Source organism: Ailuropoda melanoleuca, chromosome 3 (genome assembly GCF_002007445.2).
Source record: "Ailuropoda melanoleuca isolate Jingjing chromosome 3, ASM200744v2, whole genome shotgun sequence".
NCBI lineage: Eukaryota > Metazoa > Chordata > Mammalia > Carnivora > Ursidae > Ailuropoda > Ailuropoda melanoleuca.
The window spans coordinates 39,551,746-39,577,560 of record NC_048220.1 but is presented as its reverse complement, the minus strand read 5'-3'; the positions used below and the strand labels follow the sequence as shown (position 1 = coordinate 39,577,560).

Genomic DNA, 25,815 nt, shown 5'->3' with positions numbered 1-25,815 from the left:
CTCAGTGAGACTAGGATAAGTTATTTTAAATATGGTACTTATTAGTTCATTGAAATAAAAAAGGATCCTTACCTCACACCATAATTAGAAGCACTTAAAATCAATAATAACATTAAAAATTTAAGATGAAAGTAGGCAAAATACATAAAGAAGAAATTCAAAAAGGAAGAAAGATTAATAACAATATACATTTGCAAAGATTCTCTACTTTGCAAACAGACAAAAATAAAAATTAAAACAGTGTAATTTAATTTTTCTTCTGTTATTTTAGAAAAAGAGTAAAAGATGAATAATTCAAAAGAATTAGAAAAGGTGTGGTGAAGCAGGCATTCTCTTCTATACATTTTTCATGATAGTGTAAATTAAGAAGACCTTGGTGGGTAATCAAATAATGTATGCCAAAATTTTAAGTGGGAGTAGTTTTGACTCAGTAATTCCATGCTTAGGAATTTAGCCTGAGAATATAACTGAACAAATGAGCAGAGAAGTACTATATTGCAAAATTGTGTGGGATAATAAACATCTGAAAGCCACCCAAATATCTTTCAATAGAGAACTGGTAAAGTAAATTAGGTCATATCCACATCAAAGGACTGCTAGATAAAGAATGAGGGAGACGTACATGTACTGAAATGCAATTACAAACCCTACAAGTTGTTAAGGGAAAAAATTAGAGATTGAATCACAGAACATGATACTATTTACTTATGTATATTCATGCATACTTATATTTACATATGAGGTTATGTCTATATGTGTGTGCCTATATGTATAGATATGTGTGTATGCATACATATTATGGTATGAGTGTGTGTGTTTGTGTGTGTGTGTATAACTCCTCTCTAGAAGAGAAAACTGCTGAACAGTTATAGGTGTAAGAAGAGAGGAGAGAGCTCTTTGATATTCTGTTTCTTTCTTAATTGATTTCCTTTAAAATGAAGATATGGGGCTCCTGGGTGGCTCATTCCCTTAACTGTCTGCCTTTGGCTAAGGTCGTCTCCGGCTCTGTAGGGAGTCTGCCCCTCCTCCCACTTGTTCTCTCAGTCTCTCTCTCTCTCAAATAAATAAATAAAATCTTTAAAAATAAGTAAAATGAGTATATGCTGCTTTTATAATAAGCAAAAATCATTATTTTCCTCTTTTGTAAAAAAGAAAAACAACTTACTTAGGTTAACATATTTTATTTATATCCCACTTTTCTCTCCTCCCTCAAAAGCAAAGGACTGTGTCACAAAACAATTTAATACAGCAAGGTAAAATGAGAATGTTAAGGAAAAGAGAGCATAACAACATGAAGATAGTATGAAATATGGAATCAAAAAACATTCCACTGATTTCTGAGTAATTGCTAGAAATGAGTCACAGAATTAGCTGTGAGCTTCCAATCAGCTGATCCAAGGAAGGAAACACTATCAGTTCAAGATTCGTAGTATTAGTAAGTTTAAAAAAAAAGAATGAGTTGGTGCAGACAATGCATTGCTCTTTAACTGAGAATTAAATGTTTCCCTATGTTTTCTTATAAAAAGGATACTGTGTAATATGTTGCATAAGTTTTCAATAACTAGCCTACACTATATAAGGTATGAAATAAGTATAAATGTTTATTGTAACTATGGCTGTTTCCTATGAAACCACATATTGATGTCCTGTTGTCAAAGTGCAGTTTATTGAAAGTCTATGGGCATGGGATACCCAGTTAGCATTCTTAACAGTGCTTTCCCTTTAGTGCCAGATGCTGTGTATGTGCGATTAAAAGTGGTGCACTGGGTGTTATATGCAAGTAATGAATCATGGAAATTTACATCAAAAACTAGGGATGTACTGTATGGTGACTAATATAATATAATTTTAAAAATATTATTAAAAAAAAAAGTGGCTGCATCTCCAGCTTCAAGAATTCCTCCAGACTCTGCCTCCTATATGCTTCTTGACCTGGTTGATTCCTATAATCTCAACTCTCAGTTAAGTCCAATTTGACTAATCCTCAAGATTGGCTCAGAATTCTGGGACACCTCAGCTCCATCTGGGCCCCTCTTATTTGTGACACGAAAATGGGAACAATGGAATAAAATTCCTTCTTGGTACTCAGCTTTCTGATTTCCTGGCATAATCACCTAGTTTTCTAGATTTTTTCATAGAATCTCCACTTCTAATTGAACACTCCAAGATAAGCTAGTTATAAAATGTATCCCTGGTAAATACAGGAATTGTCCTACTTAACCATAGATCAATAAATGTTAGAAATTATGTACCCAAATTGGGGTTTGTGTTTTAGACTAATTTACTTGCAGCCCTTCTCTCTGAAACTCTGTTCCTGTTGTTGTTGTTGTTGTTGTTGTTGTTGTTGATCTGGAAGCAAGTTAAAATCATTAGAATATAAAGCAGAAGTTTGGAATTCTCTATACATATGTTTGTTTTATCACCAGTCAGAATCATCCTCACCACCTGGGGTCTTTCACTTGTATTGAGGACCAGGTTCCAAGAGGACTCCAGTGACAATAATCAGAGGTCTCTACTAAAATCACAGAGCTCATCGTGGGGATTTCTACTACAGACATTGAAGAAAGATTACCAAACACTGAGAAATACTCTATGTTGTTCTCGTCAGATGTTTTGAGAAATAATAGAAAGTATGAGAACGATTATTATGTAGAATATGGGTCTAAGAAACTCATACTTACATTAACAGCTCAGAAGCTGTCATATATATACATTAACTGAAATATTTAATAAGTCAACAGATCCACAGTTTGTGGGAAATGGAAAGTTCTTGACGGTTTTAGTAGACTAGGCTGCTCTTTGTGTCTACCTATGTGTCTTCCCACACTGGGAATTCTGTGTGTACTGATTCCTCTGCCTGAGGTGCCCTCTCCTCCCCATGCACTAGCTTTAATAACATGTATTCCTACTTCAGATCGTAACTCAGACATCACCTTTTCAGTTAAGACTTTTCAGTATTCCAAATATGTCATAATACCTTCTATTTCTTTTTGTCACATTTATCGTATTTTGGAATTACATGTTTAATTGTTTTGATTAATGCCAGTCTCTTCCCATCAAACTATATCCCCCAGTGAAAGCAAGGACCCTGGCAGTTTTGTTCACATCTACAGTACTTGCACATTGTTTGCACTTAAAGGTTTATTATACAGGGGCACCTGCGTGGCTCAGTCAGTTAAGCATCTGACTCTTGATTTCGGCTCAGGTTATGATCTGTGTGCCCTCTCTCTCTCAAATAAATAAAATCTTATAAAATAAGATTTACTAAATAAATAAATGAACCTTAACAGTTAATGTGGTTATTAAATTTATAAAGCTTAGGAATCCAGTATCAAAAGGGAGCAAAAATTGTTCCAATGCAGAGAGTCTTCAACATATACTTCATTTAGTTAGAGTCAGGTTACTTTTTTTTTTTATTCAATGTAAAAGACACTTGAGTGCTAGTAGGGTTTTTTTTTTAAGATTTTATTTATTTATTTGAGAGAGAGAGAGAGCGAGAGTGCATACACGAATGTGGAGGTCGACCCCAGGACCCTGGGATCATGACCTGAGCTGAAGGTAGATGCTTAATGGACTGAGCCACCCAGGCGCCCCAAGTGTTAGTAGGTTTAAGTATCATTTCTGGAAAGAAGTCTGCAGGACAGGAAGTCAGTAAAGAAATAGCATCATGGACTGTCAAGATGATGATGTTGTGGAAGAGCTATATTTAAGAGACTAGTGAGGAAAAATGAAAACGAAGGCATTCCATAGTAATTTTAATGCTATTTTGTGATTTGTTTTCATAGTTATTTAATTTATTTAGCATTGATTCATTCTTCTTAAAGTTCATTATGTTTCTGTTACTCTTTTTCAAGCATATATAAAATGTTCATAATTACTCAGCATCTGGTAGTTTTTTGTGACAATAAAGCCCAGGAGTAAAAATAAGTAAATATTTTGCTGGAGAATATAACCCCTATTTGAAAATGATCTAAGAACTTTAGCAATTACAGGAGAAAGTAAGAGTATATACCCTTATTCTGACAAAATGCCACTTAAATTTCGTAAATGTTGTCTTTTTACATCATATGTTAATTTTATTTTTGAAGTACCGAGGCATGGAAGCTGTTAAATGAGTTATTATTTCTGGTGACATAAAATAGTTTATAAACCAAAGTCGCAAAGGAGTGTGATGAAAATCATTAATAAGAAGTCATATAAACACATAATAATCACACTATTTCAATACTTCAGGAAAAAAGGTATCTACTTAGGGAAAACAATTTTGTATTTGTTTTTAATGTAGCCATGACGTGGACCCTAGGCTAAACTGCCAGTACCATTTACTCTCTGGTGGAGTACTATTCAATTTTCAGTGAGTTCAAATGCAGTGATTGATTATGTATCTCATTTATTAAAGACAAATGGAGGAAAAAAAATAGTATGTTTTCTGGTATATCATATATCAAAAGCACTTTAAAAATTATACTTCTTTAGCTAACTCTACGACATAGCTATATATGAGCAATTGCAGTGACTAGACCACTGACCTGGTTGATAAATGTTGCCAAGCAAATTTAATGTAATATTCCCCTAGAGACTTTTTTAAACTGCTTTGACCAAATTAGATTATCAAGTTGACAATACTGGATCAGGTGCTCCTTTGAATGTTTGTCACAACATCTCTTGGAATTCATGAAAAATTTTAGAAATGTTTGAACCCATAAAGAAGCTCCTGAGGACATAGTGAGAGTCTCTAGGAAAACAATAATATAGCTAGCATTGGCCCTCACCCAGTCGGTCCAGCAGCCTGTTTATTGCTTCGGATGCTGCTTGTGTCTAAGCATTTGCTTTAAATATTTGATGTAGTTAATTAATGAGTATTTCAGATTTTCTCTATTATAAAAATCTGCTTATAAAAAATAAATACAAAGAAGTCGTGAATGATAGAAGACCAAACTAAAATACGGTAGTTGTCCCCTCAAATGATTACCACCAGTTTATTTACCAGAACATGGCTTTCATCTGATTTTTATTAAGTAATAGGACTTATTAAGTGGGTAGCTAGTGGCTGGTGTATCAGTATTTTCTAAGGCACCAGCCTGAGAGTTGTTAAGTATGCATGGAGTTCAGGCTGTGGGGGGTGGAGCTGGCAGGGAGGATAGGAGAAAAAGGAAATAAAGCTCCGTTAAAGGATTCTCAACTTTCCTCTAGATTTTAGAGATAGCTTTTTAGCAGGGAAATTATATGTTTAGCTTTGAATTTTTTAAAGTTCATTCTGGCAGATACATGGAGCATGGAGTGGGAAGAAATTGGAGGTGCAATTTAGGTGTTTATTGCATCAAACCAGATAAGGAATAAGTCATGGTAGTTTGTAACTAAGGCATGACAGTAAGAATGGAAAGGAAGACGTGAATTTAAGAGAGATTTTATAAATGAATATGATGTGATTTGGCTTACTGAATGCTGTTAGATAAAAGAATTGTATTTCTGAAAGTATATTTCTGAAAAATCTAATTAACCCACAATTGTTTCAATGTTTAAGGTAAATTTGAAATCTTATATTCTTGTTTTAGATTTCAGTCATCTAATTTTTGCCTTTTTTAGGTTGGGAAAGGTTGAAATGTTAGTTAAGGTAGTTTTTCAAATACTTGCCTGCAGATGAAATTTGCAGTGTTGTTGTTTTAGATAGGTCACTCGTGCCATTATATAAAACATAACCACTGCTTTTTAATGATGAATACATTGGCAGGTATGTTCCGTTCCAGGCCACCACTAATTAATTGTGTTAATTCAGTTAAGTTGGTTTTCTCAACTCATTCGAAAAAGGTGAAAAATAATACAATTCTTTCCTTTAAGGAGACATCATAAAGCTAATGCACTTCCTTTTTCCACGATTTCTTGTTCTCTCTTTCTCTCTCTCTCCCCTCCTCTCATTTTTAAACAGGCATGTGTTGGTGCACCTGACTCACACAGTTAGTTAAGCATCAGACTCTTGATTTCAGCTCAGGTTGTGATCTCAAGGTCATGGGATCCAGCCCCCTGTAAGGCTTCGTGCTCAGTGTGGAGTCAGGTTGAAATTCTCTCTTCCTCTCCCTCTGCCCCTCCCGCTCCTGTGCTCTCTTGCGCGGGCTCTCTCTCAGATAAATAAATCTTAACTAAGAATGTGGTCTATCCAAAGTCTGTCCAGCTTTGGTTTTCTAACATCAGTTATTTCTCTATCCATCCATTCCAGGAAATCCTTCAAACATTGTGTTTGTGTGTTACTGCAGAATTACTTTTTTGCTTTGTGTTTAAAATCTTTTGAAAACTTGCCTATGCTTTTTCTTATTTTTATTCAGTTGTATTTATTTTTAATATCTACCATGGGCTCTTAGCTCTGGTTAGGTCTGTTTGCATGNATTTATTTTTAATATCTATCATGGGCTCTTACCTCTGGTTAGGTCTGTTTGCATGCAGTCTGTTAACTCACATGTTCTTGTTTGATACACTTCTCACAAACAAACCAAACAGCAACAGTAGTAAACACCCCTTACTCTCCCCCTCCTCCCCCGCCGCCTCTTGTTTGTCTTTCTGAAAGTTCATTTCATCTAGGAAATGAACTATTTCTCTATTCTTATAAATTATATGTGAATAATTCCAAACCTTTTCATTTTCTTAGAATTTAGGTAACTTTGTTACTGTATGGAGTTGTAAATACGGTGTAAACAAAGAAATTTGTTTCCAGATCTTTTTTGCCATTATATTTTCACATATTTCCATTTGATGTATATATTTTTTGGTCTGGTGTGTATTTTCATAGCACCATTAATGTATAGATCAATTAGAATGTATTTATTTCCTTCTTTGTTATCTTATATTTCTTTTTCCCCCTTATCCTGTCACTTAGTGTTAGTAAGTACATAACAATTATTTTCCCCTTCCAAGATAAAAAGAACTTGTACTTCTTTCTTTTTTTTTTTTTTTTAAGATTTATTTTAGAGAGAGAGTGCTAGTGGTGGGGGGTGAACAGAGGGATAGGGAGAGAGAAAGGGAGAGAAGCATACTCCCCATTGAGTGTGAAGCCTGATGCAGGGCTTGATCTTACTACCCTGAGATTATGACCTGAGCTGAAATCAAGAGTTGGACACTTAGCCAACTGATGAGCCACCCAGGTACCTCAATACTTCTTTCTAAGATAATAGTAAAAGCAGCTAAGTATAAAGTTTAAAAGACTTTTTCATAGCATTTTAATGTATAATTTCCCAATTGACTGTCATAGAGAAGGGTTTTTTTTTTTTTAAAGATTTTATTTATTTATTTGACAGAGATAGAGACAGGCAGCGAGAGAGGGAACACAAGCAGGGGGTGGGAGAGGAAGAAGCAGGCTCACAGCGGAAAAGCCTGATGTGGGGCTCAATCCCAGAACGCCGGGATCACGCCCTGAGCCAAAGGCAGACGCTTAACCACTATGCCACCCAGACGCCCCCATAGAGAAGGGTTTTAAGCTGAAGAGAAACATAGCATATTCTAAAAAAAGGTTCCTTTGGTGGTATCAAAGAAGAAGAAGAAGGAGGAGAAGAAGAAGAAAGCAAGGTGAAGAGGCCAGTTGAGACATAATGACAAAAATCCATGAGGAGAGTTGAAAAAGGCATAAACAAGAGCTGCAAAATAAATGAGGATAATATTAATAATCTAGGTTTGTTCATTCTTAGCAGTCACCTGGAAGAAAGGTGGGTGGATGAGAAATAAAGCAGAGATGGAAATCTTAGGCAATGAACTTGGCCACCTGGGTGGGTGATGGTTCTACTGACCAGGTCAGGTGAAGAAATTTGATAAATGCAGTTTGAGTTTGCCTGTGCACTTACACATAGAAGTGTCTAGTAGATAATTATCATCATCATCCTTGTCATCATCTCCTCAGTGATAGCCATTTATTGAATAATTCTCCTGGTCTGGTACTCCTGGGGGCCTTACAGAGATCACATATCATATAATCCTTACAGCAGCCCATGGCATAAGTACTATTATCTCTGTGTGCAAACATGGAAAATGATACTTAGCAAGGTTATAGAACTTGTAGATTCACCTTGCTCAAAGCCAGAGGCCTCTGATTCCAATTTCAGGTACTTCATGTTTCAGAGGTCAGAAAAATGGGGGAATAATATAGGTTGGTTTGGGAATTACTAGCAAAATATGTTAGGCATTAATAAGAGCACACAAGGAAGTGATGTCAGTGGAAAAGAGGCTCAAGGATGGAAGCCAGGGGAACACCAACATTTAAAGTACAAGTAGGAGAAGAGGAGACAGTGATGGAACATAAGGAGGAATCCTAGCCTATTGCTTTTTCAAGCAAAACATAATTCCTCATTGTGTTTATTTGAAACACAAACTCTAGACAAAGGACAATTTGTCATCTTGGATGTTTAAGAAAATGAGCCTTCTGTCATGATTTGTATATAAGAAGAGCTCAGGATTTATGAACGTTTCATCAAGTTGCGTGTGAGGCACTCTTAATCACTAATATATGGAAAGAGATTACTGGACACCAGGAGCTTTCTATATTACCAGGCAAGGGAGGATACTTGTAGATTTTTATACCCTGTGTACTTATCACATTGGAACTCAAATGCTGCCCCACAGAGTTGCTTTTTAAGGAATGTAATTGCTTACTGGCCAAAGAAGGAGGAGAATCATACCTTCAGGTTAGAAAAATTAAAGTTGAAATTTATGCACTTCCCTGTCAGGTAAATGTGCTGTTTGCTTTACATTAGTTCTGTCTCTATGAGAAAGGGAGGAGGGGCTGCCGAGTCAGGTTGGAAAGTCCTGGGAATAATTGAAGGCAAGGGAGATAAACCATGAAAGCTGGCATAGTCAGGACAAGAACCCGATCCTGGTATCACTTTTGTTGTGTGTGAAAAAAGAGAGTAGTAGTGCTGGTTATTTTTTAAATACGATATTACTTTGGATTTTCCAAATACTTTTACTTTTAAAAATGAGTAAGAAATAACCAGTAGAAAAAGAAAAGAAACAGTTGGGTCTATTTCTTCCATAAATATTAGCACTCTTGGGTTGTAAGTCTATTATCCACAGTCTTCCCAATCATGTTACATGAAGATTGTCTCTGCAGCAAAGAACACATTTTTGGCAGCTGAGGTTCCCTTCTGGTGCCTATTCACTTTCTCCAGTCTTTTTAATTCAATTGTTCTTTAAGGTGTTGGAAAGGAAGTGATGCAGTACGATTTCCTGTAGAGCAATGGGAATAGATGTGTTTGTTCAAAGAAACGTGTGTGTGTGTGTGTGTGTGTGTGTGTTTTAAAGCTAATTTTTACCTTTTATTCTTGGTAAGGTTGAACCATCTTTATTGGTAAAAGTTGTCACGTATTGCCACTTTCACAAGGTTTAACATAAGAGAATTTCATGCCCTTTTAGGCCACGGAAAAGAGAACCCTCTTCCTATTTTCTCTTTCTAGATTGTTGACTCAATCCAGGCTTCAGCATAGTTGGAGTGGCAGATCCCACTCCTGCATCTGGTGAGCTGTGCAGTTAGTAGCTCTGACACTTTTCTACATAGCTCCAACAGCCATATCCCAAATATGTGAGTGTGGCCTTAAAAAAGACTGTTCCCATGTGACCACCAGATTGCTTCACGATCTGCCCAGTCATCCTCTTGATTGTGTCATCCTTTAAAAATCTGTGTCATCTGAGTATAGAGAATGAGAAAAATGTTTTCTTGCTCTCTTTTTAAATTCTCCGAAGTTTTCCTTCTAAACCATAAAACTAGAGAATTGGACTGAGACTTTTTTTTTTTTTATGATTTGGGTCCATGTAGTATGTTTTTTCCTGAAGAATATATGATCTGCAGGCATGGAAAGAGATAAGAAATGAAGGAGGGGAGGAAGTTTAGTGTTTCAGCCCCAGAAACATACCTTTGGTAATCATATGCAGAGTAGCTGGATAGGCATGGCTGCTTTGTTCTCAAGAATATTTCAGGATGGCAGACACAGTCTTTTAAGTGTTTTTGTTTTGTTTTGTTTTTGTAACCTAGAGCTGTGGAAATAGAGGTGACATATGAAAAATCCCTGCATTTTCACTGAGGGGACCTAGATTTTATGTCATGTCATATCAGTCAGCAGAAGTTATTTCTGCTGATAATGTACTAATTGTCCAAATATAAAAATATTTCCTATTGACAACTTTTGGTCTTCCTTTTTCCTAACTTTGTTTACAGACTGCTAGTTAGATGTTAACTTTGTCAGCCATTTAGATGTCCCCACTTCTTGAGATCAAACTCTCTCAATAAGCTTTAATTCAGTATTAATGGGCAGAATGAATACTGTTTCACGTCTTACCATTGAGCAAATGGGAGGAGAAGGAACCAGAACTCAGTTTTATTGAACTATGCCAGGCACTTACAGTAATTTCAGCTTCTAAATTCTTTTTGCCAAAAATAATGATTTTTAACTAACTTATCCAAGGTCACGGAGTTAATAAACAGCTTTTCCTCTCAAAAAAGTTGCTGATTCATGCTAGAACTTTCATTTCCAAATTAAGAATGATTTCCTGTAAGGGAAGACTATGCTGAGCTGCTTCCTTCTTCTTCTTCTTTTTTTTTTTAATCACTCTTCTCTTGTAAATCCTTCAACTGTTTCTCATTGATTTAAGGATAATGTTCAGATTGTAACAAGGCCTATAAACGTATCCATAATCTCCTGCGCACATCCGGTGTCTCATCTCTTGCCTTCCTCCTCCATCACCTTGTAGTCACTTCCTTCCCATTGACTGCTCTGTGAAGAACACCTACGATTGTAAGGGACTGTGGGCTTTGGGGGAGTGGTGAAGAAATCATGGACTGGAAGATCAGTAAAGGCTTGTTTATTCCATGGAAGAGCTCATGAGTAGCATGACAGATCGAGTTAAAGACTGTCATGAAAATTGTGAATAGGATATGGTAGTATTTGGTAATTGTATTTTAGAAGGGATCTGGGACAGTGACTAGTCCATGATGATTCTGAGGCTTCCAGTTGTGTATTAAATGAATGTATTTTCCTTTAAGATATGTAGGACAAAGGGTGGAGCAAATTTGGGGATGAAGGCAAGAAAAGCATGCTTGGTTTTTCTCCCTTGATGAAAAATTTGAGTGGGTATTTATGTATACACATAGGTGCATGTGCGTTTGTGAATACTTATGCAGTTTTCCTCCGATTATATTCAGATACTGAAATTGCACTAATTAAACAACATATATGCTTTCAGCATTGTACCTTTACATCACTTTATTAGTTTTCTATTGCAGCATTTAAAAAAATACCACAAATTTACCATCTTAGCACACATTTACTATCTCACAGTTTCTGTGGCCAGGAGGCTGGACTTGGCTTTGTTGGGTCCACTGCTCAGGGTCTCAAAAGGCTTCAGTCAAGGTGTTAGCCAGGGCTGGAATCTCATCAGAGGTTTAGGCTCCCCTTCTAGACCCATGTAGTTTTTGCCACCAGCAGCAATTTATTTCCTTAGAGTTGTAAAATTCATGAAACCTTGCTTCTTCTAGGCCAGCAAGAGAAAGAATGTCTGATTTCTAAGCCTTCATTTGAAGGGTTTACCTGCTTAGGATAGTCCCGCCCTGGAAAATCTCTTTTTGGAATGAGGTAAAGTCAACTAATTAAAGACCTTAATTACTTCTGAAAAGTCCTCCACCTTTGCCATACCTGTTTTCACTAATTAAAAGCAAGTTACAAACTTTGGTCATTCTCAAGGAAAGAGAACAGTTCAGGGGCATGGGTCATTGGGGACTATCTTGGAATTTTGTCTCCAGAATCATGTTCTCTGTTTATGAAGTATGTGAGAGCATGTGTTTCTGTGCAGAGGTAAGGTACAAGTGTCCAAAAACAGGTGGCAGCTGCATACCTCTCACCTTATTTGGGATTTTTTCCCCTGAAGGTTCTCAGGGTCTTCTACTCCCATTGTTAGATCTTTCCTCTGGTGTATTGTCCTGGCTTCACCTTTCTTAGACGAGAAAGCATTCAATTTGACTCTGAGGTTACGTTTCAGTATGCTTTTCCTATCTTGGCAGCGGTGGTGAGTGAGCCTTTAGCAAATCATTAGTGATCCAGAACGAGCTTCAGCAGTTTGCAGTGAGGCCATGGCCCATATGTTTGATGCCACCAGTCTGATTTTTATAATGGAAACTCTATCATTTAGGTAAATACATAGTGTCTTCTTAAGCATGTTTTACTATTCTTTATTTAATGTTATATGCAGTTATTCTGACGGTGACACAGATAGTAGCCCTTTTTTGTTCTACCTAATCCAGCAAAGTGAAAAGAAATGGGGTCTGTAATGAAATGGTCACACTGAACTTGTATTTTGAGGTTCCTTCAATATATTGGGTGAACTTCTTGGAACTAAAGACATAGGTTTGCTAAAAGGATTAGAGATTGTTCACAAGATAGATTTTAGGTTGGTGTAATATAAGCAAGTATAATTGGAAGCAAGCAAAGAAGAAAAGCACAAGAGTCATCATAATTAATGCCATTGACCTTAACTCTGGCAGTCACAGTTGGGCCAATGTCGAAATTTAATTTGTTCTCATTAATGCAAAAAATATATATACAAATATCAATTCCTTAGGGAAAACAGTGTGTCTTTAGGTATTAAATTCTAACAATGTTTTTCATATGGGACTTCATAGAAAACTCTTGATAACATAATAGACTTGTCATGATACCATGTTGGGAACAGATAGAGCTATAACTATCATAGAATATTTTCTTATAGCAGCCCTCATTAGGAGGATGGAACATTGACGTTGAAGTCAGGGTAGGTGATTCAAATGCTAGACTAGTGTGGTCTCAGTAGGGACAGTTCTGGTTAATAACTGATTTTTGGATAAAACTCAGAATCAGAGGGTTGAAAAAAATTTAACATGTTTCTTAGATAATCATCCTGAAAATACATTTCTCTCTGAAGCTTTTCATAGCAATTGGGAAGAAAATTTCAAGTAATGCTATCTGGGAAGACTTAAAATGTTTGTTATATCACACATTGTTGATTGAGATCAGGGAGTATTCTTTGAACCTCAAATAAGCGGATGATAAGGTTCACTCTCCACTGGAAATTAGAAGGAAACTAATCATTAGGCTGGATACAAGGCCACCTCTACTTTGCCTTACTAAAATACCAGTAAAATTCTGACAGGTTTCTCTGATACCCTTCAACGGAGCTCCTTGTTGCTCTCCGTCTAAATACCAAAATCCTTACTATGGCATTCAAGAATCTGCATGAACCTGCTTCCCTGCGCATTTTGTCAGCTCCATCTTATGTCACTCTTGACATTGCTTTTGTGATTCGACCACAGAGACCTAACTGCAGTACCTGGGACTTTCCACACTGCCTCCTACTTCAGGATCTTTGTGCATTTTGTTTCCTCTGCATGGAAGAACCCCTCCAAGCCCCACCCTCAGTGCCTGTTAACACTTAAACTTCTTCAGCTCTCAGATGAAATTTCTTCTTCTGAGAACATGTTCCTGATTCCCCAAACCTTGGCAGGTAGCAAGCCCTCTAACATGCTCTCAGAGCTTACTTTAGTTCTCTTTCATCAATGTAATTTATGAGACTTTGTGATTAATGCCTATCAGCCAGACTGTCAATTCCACGAAGATGAGTTGCAGGCTTATTTTGCTCACTGCTGTATCACCAGAGCATAGTAAATGAGCATAATGCACATTGAATAAAAAATTAGCTGAAGGGTAAATTACTGTTATTTAATGCCACATTAATTACAACTTATATTAACCCATTACTGGCTTCTCCCTTAGATGCTACAGTTCCCATTCTATAGAGATTGAGTCGTGTGAAGACAATGATTTTAGGGAGAATGGGGAAATGGTTCACCAGTTCTTAAATTAAAATATTAACATGGTGGAACTAGATTTTTATTTCCAAAAGGGTAATCTTGTTTGGCCAGTGTTGGAAACTATGTTGCACAAAGGAGAATAATTTGCTAGGATTACTCCATTGGAAAGCTGCATTTGGTAAGCTGTTGCTCCTGGAAAATTGTTTTTATCAAGTACTGTTGTCTTCTCTGAGTTTCATGAACCTGTGTTTGGACAGGCAAATATTACTTATGGAGTTAGATGGTTCTGGAAAGTGCACTGCTACTAATGAAAGTGATTTTTTTTTTCTATCATGGCAAGTCAGGCGTAATGTTCTATTTTTATTGTGACTGGTGGATCTCAAGACATGGTCCTCAGGGTTCTTTTAGGAATTCAATGAGACTATAAATTTCTTCGTAATAATACCAACATGTCATTTGTCCTTTTCTCTCTACATTTTCTCCATGGAGTGTTCTCCAGAAGCTACCCAGTACTGACTTAGGTTGTGTCACAACACAAGAGCAAATATAAAAATCCAGCTATCTTCTATTAAGCTAGACATTGCAAAGATGGAAAACATCACTCTTCTCAATAATTTTTTTGAAAACAATTATTTTTCATAAAAATATGTTAATTATATTTTTGAAAATGAACTAATAAATAAAATATCTGTTTGAAGCTTTAATATGGTAAATATTTCACATAAAAAGTCTTGGTGTCTTCAATAATTTTTAAAGACTGTGGAAAGATCCTGAGACCAAGAGGTTTGAGGACCACTTCTATGAGCCATCGAAATGACACAGTGTACCCATATTCACCTAACTTTGCAACCTACTTTTAGATAGGTTTTCCTTTCAAAGCCTTCTAAAAGATTGATTAATCTGTTTAAACAAGTAATACAAGCACATAAATAGTGTATTAAAAGAGATTCACGGGGCGCCTGGGTAGCACAGTCATTAAGCGTCTGCCTTCGGCCCAGGGCGTGATCCCAGCATTCTGGGATCGAGTCCCATGTCGGGCTTCTCCACCGGGAGCCTGCTTCTTCCTCTCCCACTCCCCTGCTGTGTTCCCTCTCTCGCTGGCTATCTCTCTGTCAAATAAATAAATAAAATCTTTAAAAAAATAAAAAATAAATGAAAGATTCACAAACAATAAATCACTTTCCCTGCTTAGTCTCTTAGGGCTCCAATTCCCTTTCCAGGTACCAACTTCTATTCATACATTTCCTGATGGAGAACTTTGATGTGTTGACCTAAATGCTAGGATCTAATAGGCCCTATTTTATTTCTTGCTTATTTCCCTTAATGGTATAGTAAGGAGTTTGATTCCTAACAGTGCGTGTTGATCTACATTACATTTTATTTGTTTCATTTCATTTAAAAAAATTTTTTTTTCATCATAGTAAGTGTACTCCTTAATCTCCATCACCTATTTTACCCATCATAGTAAGTGCACTCCTTAATCTCCATCACCTATTTTACCCATCCTCCACCCCAACCTCTGCTCTGGTAACCATCATTTTGTTCTCTGTAGTTAAGAGTCTGTTTCTTGGTTTCTCTATCTCTCTTTTTTTCTTTCCTTTGCTCATTTTTTTTTCTTAAACTCCACGTATGAGTGACATTAGATTCTACCATATTACTTTGAACAGTTATATAGTGTATTGTGTGGATGAGATAAAATTGATTTATTCAGTCTCCTGGTGGTGGATGTTCAGGTTGTTCCCATTTTTTGCCACTACCCAGTGTTCCAATGACTATTCTTTTACTTAATTACTTGTGTATATAAAGTAAATATATCTATAAAATTATTATTTGGTGATAGAATTTCTAAGTCAAAGGAATCATATATTTTTAAGATTGATAAGTATCATCTAAATTATACTCCAAAAGAGGCATCTGGGTGGTTCAGTTGGTTAAGTGTCTGCCTTCGGATCAGGTCATGATTCCAGGGTACTGGGGTGGAGTCCCACATCAGGCTCCTTGCTAAGCAGGAAGCCTGCTTCTCCCTCTGCCTGCTCTGCCTGCCACTCCCCCTGCTTGTGCTCTCTCTCTCTCTGACAAATAAATAAATAAAATCTTTAAAAAAAATTATACTCCAAGAAAGCTACCAAATTTGCCCTCCCATGACTATTTTTCCTCATTTTCATTTTATTTTATCATACAGCACACTATAAAAGTTTTAATATTTATTTGTCAATTAGATAAGTGAAAAATAGTACTTAATTATAATTTTAATTTTTCTTTTTCATTTTATGAAGTTGATTTTTTTTTAGTTGAAGGAAAATAGAACAGTATGGACTTTTCTTTTTCAGTGAAGCCTATTAGTTTTCAAAAATGTATACTCATTTCACATACAACATCTTTGAACCATTGCCAGGTCACAGCAGTGCACTCTTGAAGACCTTCCCCAGGTTCAAGCGTCTCAACTCATAATCCTCACCTCAGACCCTTCTCTCTCTTCACGCGTCAATTAAGTCAGCTTCCTTTCTGACCCTCTGAAAGCAGAAGAGTCCTTAGGATTCCAGATGTAGGTGACCTGTGTCATCTAGTTTGATTTTAGTTTGCAAATTGTCTTCAAGGAGTGGAGACAGTTTTTCCTTTCGACTTAATATTAATTCATATGTACTTAGGAGGATTTTTTTTAAAGATAGGGAAATACTGCTCAGTCTCTAGGGGTGAATCATAATTAATGAAGAACTCTGTGTCTGATGGAAACTTTAGTCTAACAAATCATCCTAAAACCTCATTAGACATTGTGTACTCCCTATGGACACTGTTGAAGAGACACTTGATTAAGCAGATCGTGACAATTTCAGTTTTGTCTGTCATCTGTGCTCCAGAGACTTCTCAAAATCAAGAAAAGAGTTTCAAAAGAAGGAATGGCTATTTATGTTTTAGAGATATTACTGATACTAGAGCTTTGCTGTATTTTCATATGTAAATTTACATAAATGTTTGACACCTCTTTTATTGTGGGTTTTATCTGTGATGGAGTAAGCAATTTATCCCCTGGTTCTGTTTATCCCAAGACATTTTTAGAATTTGGAATAAATAAGAAAAAGCATTTCTCATCTGTGATGGCAACACCATTATTCCTTTTACTAGAGTGCAGTTTTGAGATTCAACAATTATGCCTTAGCACCAACATGAATATGTTGCTTTGGATAACACAAGGTGCTGGTGAAATGTTAAAGTATAATCAGGGAGAATTCAGATAATAAGATTTTCAGTAAACAAACAAAAAAAGTAATAAATATGAGTCCTGCCTGCTGCAAATTTTTAGAATGGTTTTCTGGCAAAATACAGTGAACCGTCATTGCTTAACTCTCAACTGCTCTAAACAAATGGAACAAATGATCAGGAAGATAGTGAAGATGGAAAGTAGAGTTGTTGATTTAGTATCCTTTCTTACTTGTAAACTTGCTCTCCACAGTAAATTACTAGTAAATTACATTTTATAGTATGTCAGAGCATAAAAAGGACTTAAAGGAATCCAAGTGACCTAACAGTGCTAGAGGCCAAGTGCCTTTATGTTCAGCAGTCATATGTCCTAATGACTTACTGGATTTTCTACACCACACGCTTACTAGTTAAATGATTTTAGTGTGTCTTTGTTTCTCTAATTCTCAGTTTCCTCCTCTGTGATAATAGCAAAATTTACCTTGCAATTAGAGGATTAAAGCAGATAATGCACATGAAATACCATGCATAAATCAGCACTCAGTAAATAATAGTTAATCGTCATTGTTACTGTAGTAAGTGGCCACCATCTGAAATCAGATATAAAAAAGTCAAATTAGTAAATTCATTTATGAATATAAAGACCTGATGATTTAGATGTAATATATTCACCCTGTATCAAAATAAAGAGCAATTTGTGGTAACATTTAGTCAGATTGTTGTTGTAACATTTCTCTTGAATTTGACGTTTAACTGCTGGGTGTGGGGGAAGGTTTATTCCTGGCTCCACAAGAGCCTGCAGCACGGGCCTGAGTAAACTGCATGAAGAAACCAGTGGCACCTCTGCCTTTCCGTTCATAGATTTGAGCTTACTTAGGAATTTTAATTGCATTTAGAAACTTTAAATTATTGTGATTATTTACACCACATAGAAGAATCATCAAAATACATTTGTCATTTATAAATAATTTAAAGGTAGTTTAAAGGAATTTTAATTGCATTTAGAAACTTTAAATTATTGTGATTATTTACACCACATAGAAGAATCATCAAAATGCATTTGTCATTTATAAATAATTTAAAGGTAGTTTAAAAAAAAAAAGCAACCCAACATCTTCTAGTTAGTTAAATTCAGCTTCCTTTTATGTTTTATTTTCTGAAGAATTCTAAAAAAGTGTTTTGCACATAAATTACACCCTTAAATTATAAAGGCCACCTAGTTTGGGCATCAAGCATTTATCTTCGTTTTGAATATATCTTACAAATTTGCCTTCAGGAAGCCATGTAAAAAATATAGGGCTCTTTCATAGAAAGCCTCTTCCTGGAGCCGAGATGCCCTTCAACAGATGACTGGATTAAGAAGCTGTGGTCCATATATACAATGGAATATTACTCAGCTATCAGAAAGAACGAGTTCTCAACATTTGCTGCAACATGGACGGCACTGGAGGAGATAATGCTAAGTGAAATAAGTCAAGCAGAGAAAGACAATTATCATATGATTTCTCTCATCTATGGAACATAAGAACTAGGATGATCGGTAGGGGAAGAAAGGGATAAAGAAAAGGGGGGTAATCAGAAGGGGGAATGAAACATGAGAGACTATGGACTATGAGAAGCAAACTGAAGACTTCAGAGGGGATGGGGGTGGGGGAATGGGATAGACTGGTGATGGGTAGTAAGGAGGGCACGTATTGCATGGTGCACTGGGTGTTATACGCAACTAATGAAGCATCAACCTTTGCATCGGAATGGCGATGTACTGTATGGTGACTAACATAATATAATAATAAAATAAAATAAAATAAAAATTAATATAAAAAAAAGCCTCTTCCTGATTACAAGGTAGTTATTATTCCTTACTGAGCCTATCCTAGAGAGAGAGTGTTAGGTGACCTGGAGTGGGACTTGCTAACTCCCAGGCCACTCAGAGCCAATGTTTGCTGCTGTGCTGGGCACCACAGTCCTCTGATGCAGCCTGTTAGCATCCTGCTCAGCTCTGAGTAGGGTCAATTGGAGAACCTAGTGGGAGTGAGGTCAGGTGTCACCCTGTGCCATCAAATCCTTACTGTAGCCCCACATCTTTCTGTCTTACAAAGGAGCAGGCCCTGCAGGGTGTGGCTGTAATCCTTACTACTCAAAGGGCATGCTCTACAGGCATCTGAGGGAAAAAAGGACTGCCAGTCTGTTGGAATTGTTATTCCTATAGAGCTACGCAGGAAATAACACCACCGGAAATACCACATTCAAGCCCAAAGGGCAAGCTTCTGTAGGCATTCATAAACATATGGCACGCATTCTGTACATATGCACAGCTGTTTACAAGGCACAAATGTTTCTTTCATCACAATTAATCATTAGCCAACACTGAATAATCGTTGGTGAGAGCATAGGAGGGCAAGTGAAAAAGGAAGTAGAGTTTATTTTTAGAAACGTACCACTTCAAAGTGTTGATTGATCAAACAGGTGTTTAAAAGCATTTGTCAGAATCAAGTCACAGGAAGTCTCTTTCACATTCAGGTTATAGCCAAAGAAAAGAAAAAAATAGCCTACGCATTTTACAATTTCACTTGCAAAAGTCCTATTTTTGGACTTGTGTGGGTATTTGAAAATATTAAAGATTCTACCAGGTCCGATTAAAGCTTTTAATTCTGGAAGGTTTCAGATGCGCAGCTGTCCATTGCTAAGCATTCTGTGGACTTCATAGGCTTCATCCAAGACATCTGAGGAGAGTGTCAGTGTGCATGTTCCACTGAAGCCTGTGAATGCCCTGCTTGAGCCACGAGGCTATTGAACAGAAAGCAAATCCTTTTCTGAAGAGCCTCCAAGAGGAGGATATTTTGGTTACTTTCTGCTCCCTGCCAGTTCAAAAGAACGTTGCTGCACGGTGCGCTCTTCCCATGAATGCTGCACGAGTAGCACTGCTCAGTGACTCACCCTTGCAGGGAGCCATTTGAGGTTTTGAAACTGCATCATTCCTTCCATCCTTGAAGTTCTTTTGGATTTCCTCAATGGCATGAAGGGATATTTTTAAAACAATGTAGATTTTTGAGGACTGGCAAAAGGCCTCTTCTGGTCATAATGCTGACACTCTAACAAACATGTTATTTGGGGGAGAAAATGAATCCCAGGCTAAAAAATTAGGCGCTCTGCTACGTCAAAGACACTTAACATCTGTTATAGTTCCCAATCAGAGTTCAGGTCAGTAGATAGAGAAGGGTACCAAGATAAGATGCATACATAGAGGACAAATTCGGATCAATGATGGGAAAAAAAAAAACCAATTTTGCAAAAGTAACATAATGCCTACAACAACAACAACAAAATTAGTCCAATTGTTGTTTCAGTGCCTTGATAGAGGCAAGTTTATTCTTACCAAAATGAAGCCAAAAGACAGTTGACTCCTTAGTTAAAAGTTGCTCTATTCAGTGGTGTTGGGTGTAATGATTTATAAACCTTGAAGCCCATAGGAATATTTTCTATAGCGAACACATAAAAATTTTTCTTTAAAAATATTGTTTTAGGCTTAAATTAGGAAAAACAGCAACATATTAATAAAACAAAATGATACAGTATTATTCAGATATAGAAGTGGCAGGCCAATATTATATTTGACTTTGATAAAGAAAATACACTTCTGGGATTATCTTTCTAAACTCTGACAGTCCATTTGTGAGCATGTGACCAAATACAATATCTCATGGAATTTAGTAGTAGAAACATGAATTTGGAGTTTGTTTGATGTCATTCTGGCAGAAAAATTAAAACAGAGAGTGGATTCTGAAAATAGGTAACATAAAACTGAAAATTCCTGAATGTTGCAGCTGGAAGAGCATCTAGTGCCACAGTAGTTTTTAGCATTGCTTAGGTCATGGGTATCTTTGAGGATCTGAGAAGAATTTAGTGTCTCTCTCCCTAGAACAAATAGACTTTTAAATTTTTCTCTAAGTAAAACAGTGGTATGGAAGTTGTTCTTAGTGTAGGAAAGCATGGATCCCAAGAACAGAAATGCCATATTTACCTAAAATGACTATAGTTTGTAATTTTCCCTTTTGCCTTCTTTAGTTCCAGCAATATAGAAGCTGTAAAACAGCTTATTATTTGACCTTTTATCTGTTTATTTATTTTACCCATAAGTTCCATATGTTACAGATAAGGAAACTGAGGCACAGAGATGTTAAGAAGCTCTTCCATGGTATTAAATCTCGAACTGAGATTCAAATCCAGGTAGTGGACTGGAGAGCACATGCTCCTAACCACAGCACATACTGTGGCTAAGAGCACCCACATCTGTGTTCCAATCTACCCCACAAGGATGGTCTCATTAGTGTTCCCACCCCACCGATGTGGAGACCGAGGTATAGAGAGATTAAGTACTTTGCCCAAGGTGAGAGAACCAGGATTCAAACTCAGCCAGTCTGGCTTCAGAGGTGGGGGCTAAGCCAACACAGTATACTGTAGACACAGACACACACACAGACACAGACAAAACATATGAATATTTACTATACATATTTTAGCAGTCAGACTAAGGTGAGAATGCTCACTACTAGTCAGATTATGTATGACTTTTTCCTTTATTTTTTCTGAGTTTTCAAATTATTCTGTTCTAAGCAGGTGTTACTTTTGTGTAAAAATTTTAAATGTTATTAAAACTTAATGAACACATTCATAAGTTAAAATGAGTTAGATGGTCAAAAGCTACTGTTATTGAATAGAGCCCTGAAGTAAAGCAACAAGACAGAAATGATTTTGATGGCTTAAGGACATAAAGTCTTAGAAACGTCCAGGGAGACAAAGCATGACCAGGTGGGGACTGCATTCCGGAATGTGGGGATCACATTCAGGGATGCTCAGCTGCTTATAGGGTTGAGAGGTCTTCTGGGCAGTGAGAAGAGGGGCCACAAGCACTGGGCTGCCCGGATCACAACAGGTCAAACAAGCTTTGCTAAGTGGACTCAAGGATGAACTGAGAGAGAGAGAGATTCTAAGTTTGGACTACTTTACAATTTTGTCCAAGGCTGGTTCTAGTCAGGCCTTTGCCAGGTGGTTTCTTACTTCTTGTAAACCCCTGATTGGCAGGAGAACAGCTTTGTTTTCGCCAAACTTGAACAGATATTTTTAAACTACAGATTCAGAGCCCCACACCCACAGTTATCAATTCCTAAGTTTGAGAATGTTCATTTTTTTAAGAAGGATCTTCTCCAGGGAACCACTATGCAGAGATGCAAGAACAGTGCTTTGCTATAGGGTGAGGTTCATGCCTCTTCACAGGGCAAGGTTAGTGCCCAACGCGATGAGATGAGAGCTGAGACAAGGAAGAACATTAGCCAAAGAACAAGAATGCAGATTTTGTGAAAAATGAAACTTTTAATTACTCCTCCCCTCTGTTTTTCTCTCTGCTGTCACTCAGAAGAGCCACTCAAATTGATTACTTTCCTACTGGTTTGAATGGCTGCCTGAGTTAATGTAGTGAATTGAACTACATTGGAGAATGTGGGAGATTCAGTCACCTTACTGAGAATTATAAGTCTACTTACCATTTCAGCATTTTTATCTATTAACTGGCTAAGAAACTGGTTTGGAAACTCTTTCAGCCAAGGCTACTTAAGGCTATGTTAAAAAAAAAAAATAGGTAACTTGGTAACTTGATGCCAGGGTTAAAAAAAAAATGAATTGGGCTTCTTGATCCCCAAATTTCCATTGAAAGTGTTGCTAAATGAAGTATAGCTTTATGTTTGAATTTAAAATAAATTTAGAATAAAAAAGAATATTGCAGTTTGGATTCTTTAGAGGACTCAGAGTTTTGTTTATGGTTACTTTGTTACTAAAAACAAATCAAATGTGATTCTCAGGTTTAATTTTTAGTTTTTGGTTACAATGTGGTCTTTTAGAATTTAACCTATTTTTATTATACAATTGTATACTTTAAAAGTGATTCGTGAGAATGCTCTGTTCAGAAATTAGCACAAATGTCACTAATTATTAATTATTACTGCAATAGGATCTATTAACTTCAGTAAGTAAAATAATCATTCCTTATTATATTACATGTGTAGTAAAAAATAACCCTTAGTGCCGTGTATGTTCATGGAACAAGATGAAGATTGCCTACCTCACTGTAGAATTTCTAAGGAAGTCCTATTAACTAAATCTCATTTCATCATTAGCATGAAGACAAATCAGTAAGTGAGTTATTTCAGTATCTCCAGTTTTCAAGTTTGTGTATCTATCTGTTTCAAAATATCCCACTCCATGGGTCCCAAGCTCATCCTCATTAATGCATCCTCTCCACAGATTTTTTGTTCTCACAATAAAAAGCCATCAGGGCATTTTTTATTATTTTGGAAATGTGACCCATTATCCCCAAATCACTAGGAACATCACAGGCCCCCATCTTATTCTACAGGTCCATATAAACCATCTCTAACTCTCACTGGTTTTTCCTTTACTTTTCTTACTTTCATTATGCCTATTATTTTGGAGCAACTCATGACTCAGTAAGCCCCAGTTCAACCTGTCTAACTGGACGTCCTTCCCAAATGCTGTTGGGCTCAGGATTCTGTGAGCCTCTTTCAATTATAGTCCCTGCATGCCCATCTTTAGCAGTGGTCATCATACATTTAGAGGACCCACTTGTAAATTTGATCACACCTAAAACTTCATCCATGTTGAAGTCTTCTAGGAACCCACATCCAACCCGACAAGCCTTACATCCATACTCAATGACCTCATCCTCCTTGGTCACCTTGGATTCTGAGTACTCTCTCCATGAGTACCTCACTTGGGTGGAATCTTACGAAGGTATGGTGAATCACACCATTTTATTATCCAGCAGTGGTAGCACAAATTCATTTTCTTTTAGCACACACTGAAGATGTCAATTTCAGTTCATTTTTAGGAAATTTGGTTAGAACTTTGGTCATTTATCATCTATATTTATATTTGAAGTTTTCCCCAGAAAATCATATGACATGCTTTAAAAAAAATTAGAGAATAATTTTGCTTGTTAAAGATAAGCTACTTATATTCTTAGTGTTGTTGTTGTTGTTGTTGTTTTCCTTTATGGAGAGTTGCTAAAGTAAGAACACCTGCTATCATTTGAAGTACTTGGAATTACTTTTGAACTCCTCTCAACAGGGATTTCTGTCTGAGGACTTGTCAGACAGAAGGGGTTGGAAATTGTAGAAGTAATATGAATGGTTGTAATTCATCCATTAGAAATTGTCTCCTCTTTATTCGTGCACTGTCTACTTTGACATCAAACATACAACTGTCCTTTGGGAAGCAGAAAAGGCAAGGCTGAGAAAATGAGAGGTACCTCTCATGTCTTTATAAAAATATCTCAGTGGCAATTACTGGCAAATAGGTTTTTGTTTGTCATGTATGAGCCTGAAATTTTGCTTGAATTGGTTCTCCCCAGGAAATGAAAGATGTGTACTTCTTACCTGTTTGGGAAAGACAAGCACTTACTAAAGATTATAACAGCTATAAATTCAAAGAAACATACTTTCAGTTACCTTGACAGATAGCAACACTAACGAATTTGTAGCAATTATTGCCTATCATCAAAGCATAATTTCAGTATTGTTTTAGTACTTGCATAATGTTCATGCTGAGCCTTCATTTAGTAACAACCAGCATATAGTAAGTAGTCTTTCAGCAAGACCCTTGTAAAAAAAAATCGCCCTTTCTTCTGGGGCGCCTGCTGGGCCCAGTTGCTAGAACATGTGACTCTTGATCTTGGTTCATGAGTTCAAGCCCCACATTGGGCATAGAGCTTAGTTTAAAAAAGCTCACTCTTTCTTCTCATTTTTCACCCAGCTGAGTAGTTGGCAGAGAACTATGAGCTCCCCTGAGACCGATACCCATAGAGAAACTAATTTTGTTAGATTTACCCCATTATAGGACCAAGAGAATATATAAGGTAGCTATTATTGTGGCTTGAAACAACAATTATTTATTATTTCTGACCAGTCTGAGAATCAAGTGGTATTCAGTTGATCTATGTTGAACTTGTGGATAGTTCTGTGAGTATTAGGTAGACTCAACTGCAAAGACAGGCTGGGAGTGGCTCTATTCCATTTTTCTCTCTCTTACCTTCCTCCTGGAGCCATGGACTTGCCTGGGAGAATTCTTCTCCTATTTGTAGTCCCTTTCCCCTCTCTAGAGAATCTGGGGGGTGGAGGTTTAGGGTTAAAAATTCCAAAGTTCTTTTTTTTTAAAGATTTTATTTATTTATTCGACAGAGATAGAGACAGCCAGCGAGAGAGGGAACACAAGCAGGGGGAGTGGGAGAGGAAGAGGCAGGCTCATAGCAGAGGAGCCTGATGTGGGGCTGGATCCCATGATGACTGGATCACGCCCTGAGCTGAAGGCAGATGCTTAACCTCTGTGCCACCCAGGCGCCCCATTCTTTCAAAGTTCTTAACTTACAGTTACCAATATCCTGTGGCAGGGCAAAGTTAGGGGTGGGTTCTCTCACTCTTGGTGGTGGTGTTAAGCAAAGTTACATGACAAAGAATATGGAAACAAGGAGTGAGGAATTGGGTCCAAAAGAGAGGTGGGACAGGAAGTGGGGCAGAAGGAGATTCTAGGGTTTTCAGTGCCTTTGCTTTAAACAGCCCACCACAGTTCAGAGTTCAACTATGAGAACATCAAGAAGGAATGCCAAGGTCAGTCTCAGCAGCTTCACAAGTATATAAGCTCAGCATTGATCTCTCAGATTTCTGTCTGTCCATGAAATGTACCCATTTTGTGAAGCCAACCTTTCCTCTTTCTCCTCCCTCCCTCCCTCCCTCCCTCCC

The 25,815-nt window shown here is 37.0% G+C and overlaps 1 protein-coding gene across 1 annotated transcript in view; it reads left to right on the top strand.

Moving 5' to 3' along the window:
- PDE4D (phosphodiesterase 4D) overlaps positions 1-25,815 on the top strand; it is an 854,127-nt gene that overhangs the window by 9,277 nt on the left and 819,035 nt on the right. The gene's annotated exons all lie outside the window — the stretch shown is intronic.